Genomic DNA, 15,378 nt, shown 5'->3' on the forward strand with positions numbered 1-15,378 from the left:
TATTGTTTCTAAAGAAATGAGTAACGTACCACACTTCGAAGAAGACAAATATTATTTATCATATTGTAAATATATCAATTTCATAGCTACTTTCCCTTACTTCATAACCAAAACTTACTCAATGTTTTGTATCATTTAACTTTACCAAAACATTACAGGTTATAAATCTTCATTTTATGAAAACCAGCGATCTTACACATCTTAGAAAATGGCTTCTAATTACCCAACCATCAGAATACGTGGAGCGTAACCGAATACAAATTAAAAATAATGACTGTCGGTGTAATATTTTTATGGAATTCGGAGCTACAAAAGGACGAGTCGCGGCTCGAATCGATGGCCGCTCGACGGGCAGCTGCAGAATGAAATTATGAGCATTTTTATCCGGCGAGGCCGGCCGCAGCTACACCTGCCGGCCCGGTTCGCCTCGCCGCGATTGACACCTATCCCATCTACAGAAAAAAATCCCAACAATAGTTCGATCGCAGCCGCATGAGAACTTATTATTAGCCCTTCATAAGATAGGCCATTCATTTTTATACATCTTCATACAATCCTGGCCATTAACCGAGGCGTGTGGGCAGTGGGCTCGCAGCTAAATAAAACTATTGTTGCGCCTAACAAAACATTCAAGTGAACATCTTCATAAAACGACGTCTCAGTCTACTCCATTGTTACAAAAGGTTACGTTCCCGTCGCCGAAGCGATATTTTAGACGTGAATTTATTGCCAATTTCAAGGAATGTTTACCAAAAAGTGAGTGAATAGGGGGCGAGTGAATTACTTATTGTAATGAAATAAAAGCGACCAGATTGAAAGCGTCCGATGAAAGCCGACGTTCACCCGAGAACAGTTTGATGATAATGATTTATGGCGACAGAAGCACGACGCGATGTTAACGCGCTAATGCTAAGAAAGATAAATGCGAGGACTTTGTCGAATCACAAAATATAAATAATATTCACCTTTATCCTATCCCTTGTCACGTAGCTTTCAAATCAGAAGCTAGACTGGGCGTTCCTGAGGTGGGTGTAAATAAAGTACATAGTTATATCAACAGATACTTTCCAACGTACAAATGGCGTCCGACCTCATAACTGCTGTTAACCGCAGGTGTGAACAAAAACGTGCAACCACTGAAAAGGCGACCAAACCGCAAACTCGTTTGCAGAGCAATCATCTCTATACACATACAAACTTTTCTATATTTAGAAGAGTCAAGAACTGGATTGTTGCAAGGTGCAAGATGTCCACACGCTTCAGATTTGTATTTTTAATTCGATACAGATTACTGTGTGGCTGCTTCGAGGAAAATGTGTGTTCACGTGTTCACGGCCCGCCAAGAACCTAATTAGTAAATAGTCTGAAATAAAACAATATCATTATGAGAGTGAACGAAATTAAACGTACGACGACGTAAAGACTAAATCGTCTACTGTTAACTACAAAACAACGTTAATGATTGTGGATCGCATTCGGGGGCGAAACTGAACCTTCCGGTTATGAGGCAGTATCTGTATCGCAGGACGACTTCGTTAGCCGCCTCGGTAATGACTGGCTTAATTCGAGATAATTACAATTCCAACAAACGCGAACGTAGGCCAGCAAAATTTATTGAGACTTTGAAATGTGTTCGCGATGTTTCGATCGAATTTATTCAAAGTGGATACTGCACTGTTTACTTTCTTCGAGCTCTATCCAATATTCAAGGATTAATTCAATATAATTTTATTGGAAATTTTATAGGTTTTTAAACGTCTTAATTTGTATGCAGGGAGCTGAGCAGTCCATCCTATCACGAAATTACAACATCCGCTTATATTTAATAACAACATTAGGATTTTGAATCACGTTGACATCATTCATCCTGTCCAAAATAGCTTTTTAATCAGAAGTGAGTCAAGCAGTTAATATTCGCGAGGTTCCCGACGCGGCACGACCGCACGCCACGGCACGGCTCAAGACATCCGCCATTTTAATATTCTCCACGAAACAAAGAATTCTCTGGAAACTTTTCCCTTTAGGTGCATATTGTTTCTTTTTCGGGGTGTCGCTTAGACATTCTGTCAGTCAGTTTGGAATAATTCAGATTAAATACATCCTGCTCCGGCCCCGGTGCCCGCTGAATTCTAAGAGAAGGCGCGCTCCCTCTGGAATTGGAAATGAGTGCGGTTTATGTTTTATTTTAATAAACTCACATATTTTCCTTCAAAGTAAGAGCTTTTTATTTGATTTGTTCTCCCAAACGAGTTCCAGTTACAGCGATTAGGGGTCGGAAGTTTGCCATTCGCAAAACGCAAAGTTGGGTTTGAGTTTCAAATACTCGTTGAATACAATTGGCCCTTTTATTGGCCAACAAAGCATTGGAGCAATTCAGATTGTTTCCGTTTACCTATTTATTTGTGGCGAAAACAAATTCCAACGAAAAGGTTCATTGTAACATCATGAACATTCTGTAATAAACTCCAAAATATAAAGGCAACATTCAACATTAAATCAAAATTAAGATCAAAATTAAAAGTAACTATGTTACTATATTAGATAATTACATTAGATAGATAGAGATGACACCAAATACTAGCACAAAAGATAATGATTCGGAGCCATATAAATTACTTCCGTACCGTCATTATACTTGATACATATTTGAATCAGACATATTGCGTCTAGACTGGGAAGAACGTCTTTAGAGCAAAACAACAGCGCAGTGAGATGCGATGCGAGCAGTCTCTGCACGGCCTATTGTTGGCGTGATACACCGCTGTAAATTCCACACAAACTACGCTCTCCATCTCTGCAATATAATTATTTCATATAATTATGCAATAAATAAGAGCCTCTACGCAGAAATTAGACCGAAAACATTGGAAAGTTACGTGCGGAGCGACAACAAATTAATTTAAATGCTTATCATTGGCCACGCTTTGTCTGATAGTAATGGCTACGCGAGTTGGGTCGTGACACGCGAAGAGGACCAATCTTTTTTTCAAGTTTTATTTGCAATAGCATTTAGTAAATAAACGCTCAAATATATTCCATTCAAGGAAAACTTGATATCGTAACCATAGAATAAATAACTCCAGTTTAATATATTGTCCTGTGCTGTATATAATTAAACAATTATGCGTTGTAAGAGTAACTTTCTTCCAACGAATGGTTTAATTAAGACGTATTGTCCGCTGAACCCAAGCGTGACTTCGCTTTTAAAAGTCGGCCTCCGAGCGAGAATCACTCAACCCAACGTGCATATGCTCTGTTTTTGTTTCTTTAACTTTTTGGGTTTGCAGGTCTGTAGTAACTCGAAGTAATGCATGAACTTTCCTAATAAAATCTGTTTTAATTATAGTTTTTATGCAATTATTAATGTTTGTATGTATACCTATATGTAATGAATGTCAGTTTATCTACCTATTGGAAAGCCGTAAACGTTGATTGAATGTGTGACGTAACATTTTAGTAGTTTCAAGTAGGTACATGTCAGTAAAATAGTGTCAAAAAAGCGGTATGCAAAATTTTATTGTAAATAAATATTTATTCCTGTAATGCTGTTTCACAACTTTCATATAACTCAGGACTAACTAACTTGCTTGATTAAAAATAGTATACCGTTATTCTCGGAATGAAAGAGTCAGATACCTTTTTTTATTGATTCGATGTTGTGATATTGCGATCCATTAGAATGCCTATTAATTCTCACAACAATAGCGTTCCCGAACCCGCGCCATGTTTTCCATCTCGCACTTTACATTGTTGTATATAATTGATTTTTTATTTGTCGACTACCAGATTAGCTGTAAGCAAAATACGAAATAGCGTTAAAAAGAGACGGGCGGAATTCAATCTAAAGTCCTAAGCAAACACCGCGGAAGAAGCGAGACGCAGCGTAGACAGAAGAAAAACAAAACTTGCGACTCGATCAGCGCTACTAAGGGTGAACTAAAATCAAACTTCAAGCAAAAAAGAAAAGAGAATAACCCATAAATTACACCTGCCTCGATGAAATATAAAGAGGAGATATTGTTTTAAAAGTAAGTCCCGGGCGGGTGATTACGGCTCGGCAGCTAACCCAGACTTGGAATTCCGATAGTTTTTGCGCCAGTAAAAACGATATTCCGTTCGGTCGCGTTCTGTCCGCCGTATATTGAGTTAATGTCGGTCGTGATTGTCCTACTGTCCCTTTTTGTTGGGATGCGTGGGAGTGAGAGGGCATGTTGTTTCAGTCAGGGTAGGTTTGAATCGCATTTTATGGTAAGTTGGCGAGACGGGCAGGTGCAATGCGTCCACCTGCGGCGCGGTCGAGCAAGATGCGATCGTGGGTACGACGACCGGACGAGTATCTCTACATAGATAAAGCCGTCCACATAATTCTGTTTCCAATACTACATAAATTAACAGTGATAGGCCATGTGGAAATGTAAAAGGGATTATTTGTAGACCTAACATTTCTAGATCGGTGGTCCTGATTGGAAAATCGTGACGAAGTTTTGCGGCGAATCTATTGCCCAGTTTATAGTGAGTGCAGTAATAAAATAAAAATTCAAGATATTATGTACAATCGAATAAGCTTGTAGAGACTTTACAACATGTATGTAATAGCTGATCTATACAAGAACTACAATGTTTTCTCTTGTTGAACGTTGTTTATTAACACGTTTTTTCGATTCGTTATTTTGATATTTTAAATCTTCTTTCAACAAGATAAGGCATCCAAATTTGTACCGAATTTAAATACCTTCCTAAATCTAACGTCCACTGACAATTCACAGAGCAACGTTCTCTTTAATTAAAGTCCAAACAAAGCATTTGAAATGCCGGATGCAGCATTATCATCAGTAAAGGTTTATACAACTAAAACAAGTCTATCTATCAATCACCATTCCCTATCTAAACGAACCCACTACGTACCATTATTATGCTAAGCAGAACCGGGAATTATAGCGTCTACATTAATCTGATCATCATTAATATTTCAAACTCCATCCAGTTGTTTTAGGGCGTCAACCATTGTCTAGTCATTGAAATAATATGCGACTAAATAATGCTGCGTTTCTATTTCTATTAGCGACTTGTTATTACCAAATGCTTATGTTAACATGCTATCAAATCAATTATTTAGAACAGTGACTAGTAGTCCTGTTAATAGTAGCCAATAGTATCTGTTCAATTTCTCTTGCAAATTTGCATAAACAAGATATCGCCCTGAGAACATGCAATTGACAACATGCACGAATTGATAAGGAAGTACGAAGTATAAAGTACTTTAAGGAAATCTTAATAGTTTGTTGTAATAATAATATTACGTTTTGGTACGCAGTATTCTTAGATTACAGAATTACTATTTAATCTGTGGCTGTACTCAATAATATACAATATGTAATGTTTGTTTCTTGGGTGTTGAACCTGAAATAATATGAATTATAGCTTTTTAAAACAATGTTGCCCACGAACACACCTCATTGTCACAGTCATTGGTTCAATGATCATTAAAAAACTATAGTCGCAAAATGCATACTGCAACTTGTAGCCAGATATCCTCCCATCTCCATTTGTAATTTTTCAAATCTATATTCATGTGAATTGAATGAATAACATAATTTATTGTATGCTGGTACCTAGTTATATAAAGTTTAAGCAGAAATCTACATATACATAATTTACTTATCATAAAGAGAAACAATTAATATCTATAATTTATTACATCACACTTGAATAGACGTTTGTGTTCATCGGTGCATAACGAAACGCGCTTGTAGAAAAATATATTTTATTGCTTTAACGAGTCGAATCTTATAAAATGACAGAGATAGATGAGCGTTGAGCATACTTTGATCTTTTATTGTAAGTCGAGCATTCCTAGCAGTATTAATAAGACCTAACGCCAACAAACTATTCTTCAGAATAGATATAAATTACAAGAACTGACGTATGTTGTGTGAGCTAAGATCGCCAGGAGCATAATTTGATTGCTTGTTTGTTACAGCTTAACTCGTTAATCTTTCCTACAAAACCAAATATAGACTTCCAGACTAAACCTATAACACATTTTATTTGGCCCTTTATTACTTAAAAAGCTAAAGACTAAATGACTAAATGAAGTCAAATGCAATCAAACAAAAATAAAAAATGAAACATTTTCCCATATATTATACAAAATAATGAGTGGTTTTCGAATTAAAAATCACTTTTATAGCATAATAACGTTGTCCTGCAGTTTGATAGTCCTCTCCACGGAGATAGGCAGTCAAGTTTCTCCAGACATATTTCATACACGCTCGATCTTTCTCAAACGATAAATTACAAAAGCTATTACAGATTGTGATGGTTGGAGAGAAACGATATAATTAGTTGCCCTTAATAAGAGTAAATTGCAAACCTGACAAATAACGATAAGGATAACCATGGTATTGTATTTAATATGACTCTTGAAGATTTAAAAAATGACAAAAATAGATTATTATTATTATTATTTGCTCAAATTGTTGAGCTGCTAACAAAACCGGTAAAGAAATATTCGATCAACAATTTGATCAACCGTTTTAATTTAAACAAGCTGCGGTCATAAATCCGACCGTAGAAGTAGTTGGTATATCCGGAATACCCGGCGATCGGAAGAGGCGAATTCTAGCCGGATATTGAATATTGATCGCACACCCTTAACCCTGATGTATCGGCGGTCGTTACCGGCCCTCCAGGGACGATAAAGGGATATTTGCCGATTATTCAATTGTGTTCGGTAAAAAACACAACATCACCGAAGATCCCAATTTTCTCACCGCCGACGATTGCTCGATAATGACCTAAAAATTCGATATTCGATGTCAATCTCGATCGAACCAAATGCGGTTTACGACGCCAATTAGTTAAACACGTTGTATCGTAATTTCTCAGGAATTGTCAAACTACATATTTTATTGGATGAATAAATAACAACGACAGAATAGGATCCACAGCGAAAATGATTGTCATTTGGTCGTGTTAATGTCGAGCGTTCGTTACCGCGGCTCCAACCTATGGAAACTATTAACTATTCAGATCTGTTTGGAAGTAAGCATAACCTACAAAGCGCACTAGGCTAGGCCTGTGTGCAAATAACTTATTCATATCTACCATGTGTATGTACGTGACTTGCGTTTCCCCTGAAGCCTCTTGTTTTTCTCCGCGTGTTACGCACCCCTATCCGAAATACAATATGCTTTTCAATAAATATTTTATAAGAATTCCAAACAAAAGTTTCGAAAGTTGTAGCCGAGGAAAGTATAAATTGTCTTACATTAGCGGTTGTAAAACGCATCATTAAAATTATATTGTGGCTCTTAGTAAACATAAAACTAAACGAAACTGGCACCGTGATTTAAGTGCCGAAGTTGAAACGTGTCATAAAGTTGAGTGAAGTGACAACTTCCAGCGATTTTAGTACATTGTATATTTCAAATTCAATATAGATAGGTATGTGTATCAACAAACTAGAAGTTTTCTAAACAAAGTAACAGCTAACCTCTGTTATTAATACTTTGTATGCTTTGACTTATGCAGCTGTTCGCCGTAACATCTTGAGGCGACATGAAGACGTCAAACACTTTAATCCGAGTTCGAGATCTGGGAGCCGATGGACGCTAATTCATTTAAGATTAACGAATACGTAGGTATGCGACACTTTAGTAAATCTACTCTCACGCATGTATTACTAATTGTGGTTTTGACCTTTGCTAAGTAAATACTTTTAAATAGTCTCGACTCAATCCCACGAATGAATGTATTTTTCGGCTGAGCTTTCTGAGCTTTTATCATAATTACTTTTTTCATACAATTAATTTTGTGACTCCATAAAATTCTTATAGTTTAGCGACTCGAATAGGTCATACGGTAACTGCCTGCAAGCTGCTAATTTGTGTGGCTGTGTGATATCTAAACGTTCTTGTCGGCAATTGTAACGGGGAAGATTATACCACTACCAATGTTCAAAACTCGTATTTCTGTCATATTTATGATACTACAAGTATTGTAGTTTAAGTTTTAGATATGTTTTTTTTAAATACTCCTATTCACTTTTCTACCAATACCTCTTTCACATTCAAAATATATAACACTCCTTTCTTCTGAAGTAAAATGTTTATGAATGTAATAAGAAAGTTCGGGTTCGCCAACTTTTAACGCCTTTCCCCGGAGCGGGGATTACACGGAAACTGCGTTAGGTCAACCGCTCAGACTGAGCGAAGTGAGCGGAATGAGCGATAATGGAATAAAATTGTGAACTTTTTACGCGGCATTAATTTTTTGACGTTTTGAGCGATCGCTCGTGTCACCGACGTCATGTGACCGGAATAGAATAGTGATGAAGTTGCAATTTCCTTGATATAATTTTTCCTTCATGCGATATTGACTCTGAATAGGATTGAAAAGATTCATATTTATAAATTTCATTTAGTAAATTACTTACTGTTTCGTGGTTTAGGTTTTCAGATTTACCTACCAAAATATTTAAGCAGCAATTAGGCTAAGGACTATTCAATTACGAAAAAGGTTAATCTGTTATGCCATATTTAATGACCAAATTTGAGAGAAAAATGAGAGAATTACCAACATTAGTGATATTATAATTATAACTAGAGTTTAACTGTTTAGCACTAGCTCATTATATGATTTTATTTCATTGAATTGAGATAAATTGTTAATTACTACTGTAATTAACCATTTATCTCAATTATATATATGATAAGCAAATACTTCTTTTCTTTTCGGAAAATCTCCGAATACCAAAACCAAATAAAATTGCATGCTAAATTTCATAAAGCCAGAACATGTTTCATTTACATGTATGGGGCTAAAAATAATTAGTATTGGATCTTCCAAACGAGTAGCTTGCCGGAAATACCGCATTTTCTCAGTCGAGAGTAACAGCTTCCGGCAGTTTTGGTTTGGTTTGGCACAAGTGCCTACTTAAAAGTTTATACCAACTTATTATGTAAGAAAATACATTATCAACATGATGTATCTGAATCATGGACCAAAATCCACATTAGAATCATTCAGCATAATTATATTCCTGCTGTTGTGCTTTCATAGTACTTTTAAAAACAAGTAATATCCTTATTTTTAAATAAATTTTGTTGTTTTTTTGTTTTTTTTTATGTTCATAATATTTATAAAACTAGCATTCCATATTTAAGTGATAAATTTTAAAAAATATATATTTTTAATACACGAGCCCTTAGAACACGGATTTAACAAAAATAGATCGTCAGACTGGGTTCCAATTAATCGTAATAATTGGAAACGTTGGTTAAAAACTACTTGCCAGTAAAAAATAGCTGGTATTTGTTTCACCTGCCGCAGGCCACCGACTCCGGTTTCTGGTCCAGTGACGCCATCATAAAGATGTTAATTCGTTCACATTTGACGAGACCAGTCGAGTTACTATAGTGACTAGTAACTTGTCTCACTTTGGAGTTGGTCTACACGTTGCTAGTGTATAAAAAACATGTTATGATAAATCTAATTCTGATATATTTCCGTGGTGTTTAAGTTCCTACTAAATAGGCTTTGCTTCGTCATTTACAAAGTGTAATCTTTAGCAAAATGTCACGGCATTATGTATTCAAACATACTATATTGCAATTGCATTCTATTTATTAATGTCGCCTTCTTTTTTGGCGCCTGCATTCAATTTTATTACCAGTCAAGATGCATTTAACATTGATAGATATTTTTTTTTTACTTTAACTAACCATTACACTAGTCATTCAACTCACCTTTTAAGATCGCACAAAGTGAACTTTTCGTTACTGGCTTGGTTTATTGCACTGGATCATTCACTAAATCAACGTTGTAAATTATTCCTAATCTTTGTTATAAAAATATTTATTTATTTATAATTCCATCTACTAATCAATATAATTTGTCACAAATGTATTAATATTTGTCCTACATTTTAATACCGTTATATGCTATTAAAGTGTATTTATATTTAGGACAAAAAATATCCTGTTGAGATACATATATTTAAAATAAATGTACGTATAACATTGTATTTGCCTTATAGAACAATACATTATTGGTACAGTAGTTAATTACGATAAAATATGAATCGTCGAAATAATTAAATTTAATATTTTAATAGATTCCACATGTATTTAAGCTGTGTTTTACATTTAAACCATTTCGTTGAATAGTATTCGCGCAAAAATCTCAACGTAATTTATATTCTGCAACAAAAATTATTTTATCAGCCCTACAACATTTTTCTTTAAGGATAGCTTATTAATTTTTAATCAAATTCATTTTTAATAAGCTTTCACCTCATTTTTATATATTTTTATTACAATTTTGTATTTTCTTTCACTATACAATACATTGCTTGTAGCCAAATATAAGTTAGTAATTGCTAAAATGAACTACACGCTTTTCGCTGATGACCACTTGAAGGCGCTATATATAAGGAGCTATAAGCTCAAAAGTGAAAAAAAAATAGAAATTTGACCATATTTCAATTCTGTAGCCAAGCCGACCCACGCCATGTTGTACAAAAACGTTACCATCTTACGCACGCCACTCAAAGGTTTTAGTCTTCTATTACCACCAATTAGAAGACCGGTCGGCCGACTTTGATGGCTTGGTTATAAAAGAACATTGATCTGACGACGGACCGCCCTGGCCGCTTCTCGGCCTGACAATCAATATATCAAGAATACCTTCCTATAATCAAAATTTTATTTGAGCAGTCAATCAATATGTCAATAATGTCCCTGTAATCAAAAGTTTACCGTTTTGCTATATATAGCTGAAACTTTATAGTTGAATGATGACAAATTAGTAGCTAGTAAACTTGATTAGCTTCCTTCGACGATGATCGATCTAAATCTATCCATTAGCTATGTAAATTATTCGGCTCCAACTCGATGCTTAACTGTATCTAGCAAACCCTACCTCGAAATTGTTGTATCTTAACGAAGTTTGTCAAATTATTAAACATCGTTTCCGCCTAAACTATTTTAAAACAAAAAATCGACTTAGGTGTAGACGCAACGGCATATATTTTTTTACTTTCCTTTTGAGGAATAGAAAAAGAACTGTACAACGACTATAAATCAAAATATGATGACCCAGTTAATGCACATTGCTTCTAGATCATATTTTATAAATGATAATTAGAGCAATTGAAACTTCAAAGTAATAATGAACTACTTATTAAAGGTACGCCTTTGATGATACACATAGTATGCACTTAGGAACTTTGTGTCGAATGTGTTGTATAATATTTAATTGTCATAATTATTTGAATATCACTACGGCTTTCCTTATGATAGACAAAGTGTGCGAGACATGAGCCATCATTTAATGACTGCAAGTTGGACCAACGGAAAATTCTTTCCGAAGCACGAAGGAGCTCGTATAAAACTTTTTTTTTTCAATAATCATTGCGTTATAAACTTAACGGCTACTGTCCAGTGCGAGCACATATACAAAATCCCCCACGTTTACGGCTGCCGCGTCTCACTTTGCTGTAAAGTCAACACAACAACTACCTAGTTTTCCAATTAAAATTTCAGCGAGTAGGAACCGAGTATTGCCGTAGTTTTACAAAGTTTCTCAACGGTAAAAATGTTCTTAAACGAAACACGCTTTTACTTAAAAACAAAACTTCATGTTTAAGATGTTTTTCTTCGTAATTTGCGTACGGAGGCGGACGAGTGATCAAACCGCGTCTGACCGAATAAGTAGAACTATCGAACCGAACTTTTTTTCCGAGGTTGAATGATTTATTATTCCATACAAACTTTAAAATCGCTTTGGAAGGTCTCTTTCGTCACTTTTCGTCATATTCTTCAATATCGTTTGTTTAATTTACACACCTATCATTTCTGCATGACCTAAAACATGAAATTGCTTTCAAAAATTAGGTAAATCGTAAAAAAAATACTCTCAAAATCATTTCTGAATTAAATTATGTACGCATCGGCAGCAAATATAATACGGGAAAGATAGGTACTTCAGAAGATTTTTTGCTCGAGAAATTCTCTTGAAAAGCGCCCAGCAGTAATTTGGAAAACAAGACGGAAGGTCGGAGGGGCCCGGCCTCCTCGATACACCCGTTACCAATATTTCCTGCAAATAAATGGACTCACTGACAAAGTTCGCAGGTCACATTTCCCGACATTGTTTTCTTGAATATTCATGAACGCTAGAAGATTTATGCTGAATTTGATCATGTAATTCTGACCTTGTTATGTATTTTTCTGATCCCGGCTTGTTATCTAATGTGCATATTTACTCATGATTACAAACAATAATAAATATAATATAATGTCTCTTTTAATTTTTTATTTTCTATTGCTACTTAGCGGCAACACTTAATTCATACTCGCTGAAATTTTAATTGGAAAATTAGTTCTGAATTGAAATCTTGTATCTGTGCGTAAAACTATCTCTGGTCATACTTAGCTTAAAATTCCAATAGCCAACAATATCGCTAAAACAATTTGAGCAGGACATCAAAAACTCGTAGTACATGACATAACGGATCTTCGTAGTGCTCAGTGGAGCGTGTAAGAGGGCAGTATGTGCTATATCTAGGATCACGACCAAAGTGGAATTCCTGATGCGGACGCTGGCTTATAGCATAGCTGTTTCGACGACACGCTCTGTACAGGCTATCTATCAGGTTACGACCACGTTTATACATACAGGTAGTGGGTTTTATATAGGGATGGAGCAGCTTAAACTTGGTATTCTATTTTTAAACTGTGCTGATTGAAAAATGGAATATAATGTAGTAAGTAAATATTCAAAAATCGAATCATTAGTCCCATTGTTAACCCCCGACGCAATAAGAGGGGTGTTAATAAGTTTAACGTGTCTGTCTGAGTATCTGTTCCGAAACGGATGAACCGATTTTCGTTCAATTTTTTTTTGTGTCATGGATTATTTTATCCCGAGTGTTCTTAGCCATGTTTCACGAAAACCAGTTCAGGCGTTCAAAAGTTGTAGCGAAATGAATTTAGAAAGTCGGGAATTTTTTAATTTGTCTCACAATTAAACTTGTTTATAAGCTGTTCAACATAAGATCTTACCAAATTTTTGGAAATACTGGTGATTAAAAAAAAGTTAAGTGATATTCTTATTTCAAAAACATGAAATATCGTTTTATAATTATAAAGCCTCTGGCTGGAATACTGACCCTAAAACGTTTATTCCTGTCTGATGGAAACCAATTGTTACCACAACTTTAATTATCAAATAGTATTTCTTACCATAGAATTGGTAAAATTGCGGTGGAGGATTTATGATGAACCATCAACTTTTAAGATTTATTGCTCAAAATTGGAGTGGTATCCGTGCTATGCCACAAATCATGTTAACAATTATCTGCAGTAATATATGGTACCTATAGGTAACAAAATAAAGGAGGCATAAATAATATTTTGATTATATAGGCTGAGGTAACCACTTACCCCCTGGGTGCGTATCTTGCTATGACATTTTACAGTACATAAAACCATTTTCCTTGAAGCTAAGTATACCATTTCACCACTCTGCTCATGTTAATATGATAAAGGTATCAATTCCATAACTAGACCATTTGCGAAAGATATAAATTACTTGAAATGAAAAAGTTTGTGAGAAAGAAATCACAAAAAATGGGAAAATGGAACAAAAACCAATTCCACGGATGGTTAGTCATTAAAGTTGGGAAGTTTTTTCGGGTATATTTTATGTAAAGCTAGACATAAATCAGATGGAGTAATATCATTGGACTTTGGATGGAACTAGCCGCACACAGACGCTTCATTTCCTTGGGATTTTCGGGATAATTTCTTAGAAACTCGTTTATTTGATATATACGAAATAATAAACACCTATCGAGTATTTAATTTATCTATTTCTCAGAAGGAAGTAACTGGAAGCTTTTGCCTAAAAGAATCAACAAATCTCTGTTTATATAATACCTATTTTTATTTTATTTTCTACACATCGGGATATAATGTAATGATGATTTTGCATTTTGTTAAAAAACTATTTAAACTATTAAAATGTATATTAACTTGAAATGAAATATTTAGAATTATTTTCCTTACGTTCATTTTAAATATATTCATTACGTTATTATTCATAAATTTCATTATGTTAAGATTATAAAATATTAAAAATTGGCTCTACAAAGGCAAATAGCTCTGTGCTACGAGTCGTAACCCCAAAGAAATAAATGCAACAAAAACATATTATCATAACATAACTGTATTTAATTTATAATATATATTTTTGATCTTACAACATATAATTTTCCGATATTTTGTAGGTATCTATTCTAATAAACAAATCCAATACTTGATTACTTAAACTCCAATACTTATATTTACATATTTAAAATGTTTGTTTAAATTTGCAATGTTCTACTATTAAATACCACTGTTCATTTCCTGTTTAAACAGCAATTTATTGCTTCCGTCACCGATAATTTATAAATACGTTTTCCATACATTGCATAATAAAATATCGTTAATATTTTCAATATGTTGAAATACAAATACGTTAAACTTTAACATATTCCTGGTGTCGTTGTCATATACACTCTAATTTATGACTTACGATTTCACAATAAGCACGTGTAAGTTAATACTCAAGTACAACTTACACAACCCAACAAGTAAACTATCTATAAAGCCGGGAAGCGATAACACAAACAAAAAATAACTGACTTTATCGAAAGTCATAATTCAAATATTATTGATATAGTCGACCGTTTACATCCATTATTGTCTTGTATCTCCTCTCTATCCAAATTATTACACAAATAAAAGTGTTAATTATTGGAATACGTACCTTATATTCTCATGAAATTAATAAAATAATAATAGTCCAATATAAATGGCGGCAGTCACATAAGAGTTTCCACAAAGCACTTGTAATCCAGTTCTGGCACAACACTTGGTTATTGTTAATTGTTTTTTGTAATTTATGTTAATTACGCGATCGTTCACGTCACGGCCGGTGCGGGGAAGACACGCGTGCACTCTCGTCGGGAGCCAGCCGGCAACTGATGGCCGCTGGCTTTAGTATTTCTAAATATACACCCCCCGAGCCTCAAAGCGCCTCGCGCACCCTACGGCCGCGTGTACCCATGCAATTTTCTATAAATTTTCGCATAAGCTCTGAAATCGCACTGTCAAAAGCTGGTTTTCAATGAAAACTTTACGCGCGCACGCTGTAATTGAATTATCTGTAATATGGACGCGCTTTTTTAATTAATGTTAGAAATAATAATAATTTTTATCCAGTATTTTTTTCATTTTACTTGGGTTATTTATACATATAGTATACATACTTGGGTAGTATACATACTTGGGTAATAGTTTAAATAGTACTTAAATGTTCGTAGGTTAA

The 15,378-nt window shown here is 34.7% G+C and overlaps 1 protein-coding gene across 2 annotated transcripts in view; it reads right to left on the reverse strand.

Moving 5' to 3' along the window:
* LOC128678173 (protein artichoke-like) overlaps positions 1-15,022 on the reverse strand; it is a 60,781-nt gene extending 45,759 nt beyond the window's left edge. The window contains exon 1 of one of the 2 annotated variants that reach the window (XM_053759544.2): positions 14,818-15,022. The gene's annotated coding sequence lies outside the window, so the exon portion shown is untranslated. The remainder of the gene's footprint in view (positions 1-14,817) is intronic. The other variant, XM_053759533.2, reaches the window with a different exon arrangement.
* Positions 15,023-15,378: the final 356 nt, after the last annotated feature.

Source organism: Plodia interpunctella, chromosome 2 (genome assembly GCF_027563975.2).
Source record: "Plodia interpunctella isolate USDA-ARS_2022_Savannah chromosome 2, ilPloInte3.2, whole genome shotgun sequence".
In the NCBI taxonomy this organism is placed as follows: domain Eukaryota; kingdom Metazoa; phylum Arthropoda; class Insecta; order Lepidoptera; family Pyralidae; genus Plodia; species Plodia interpunctella.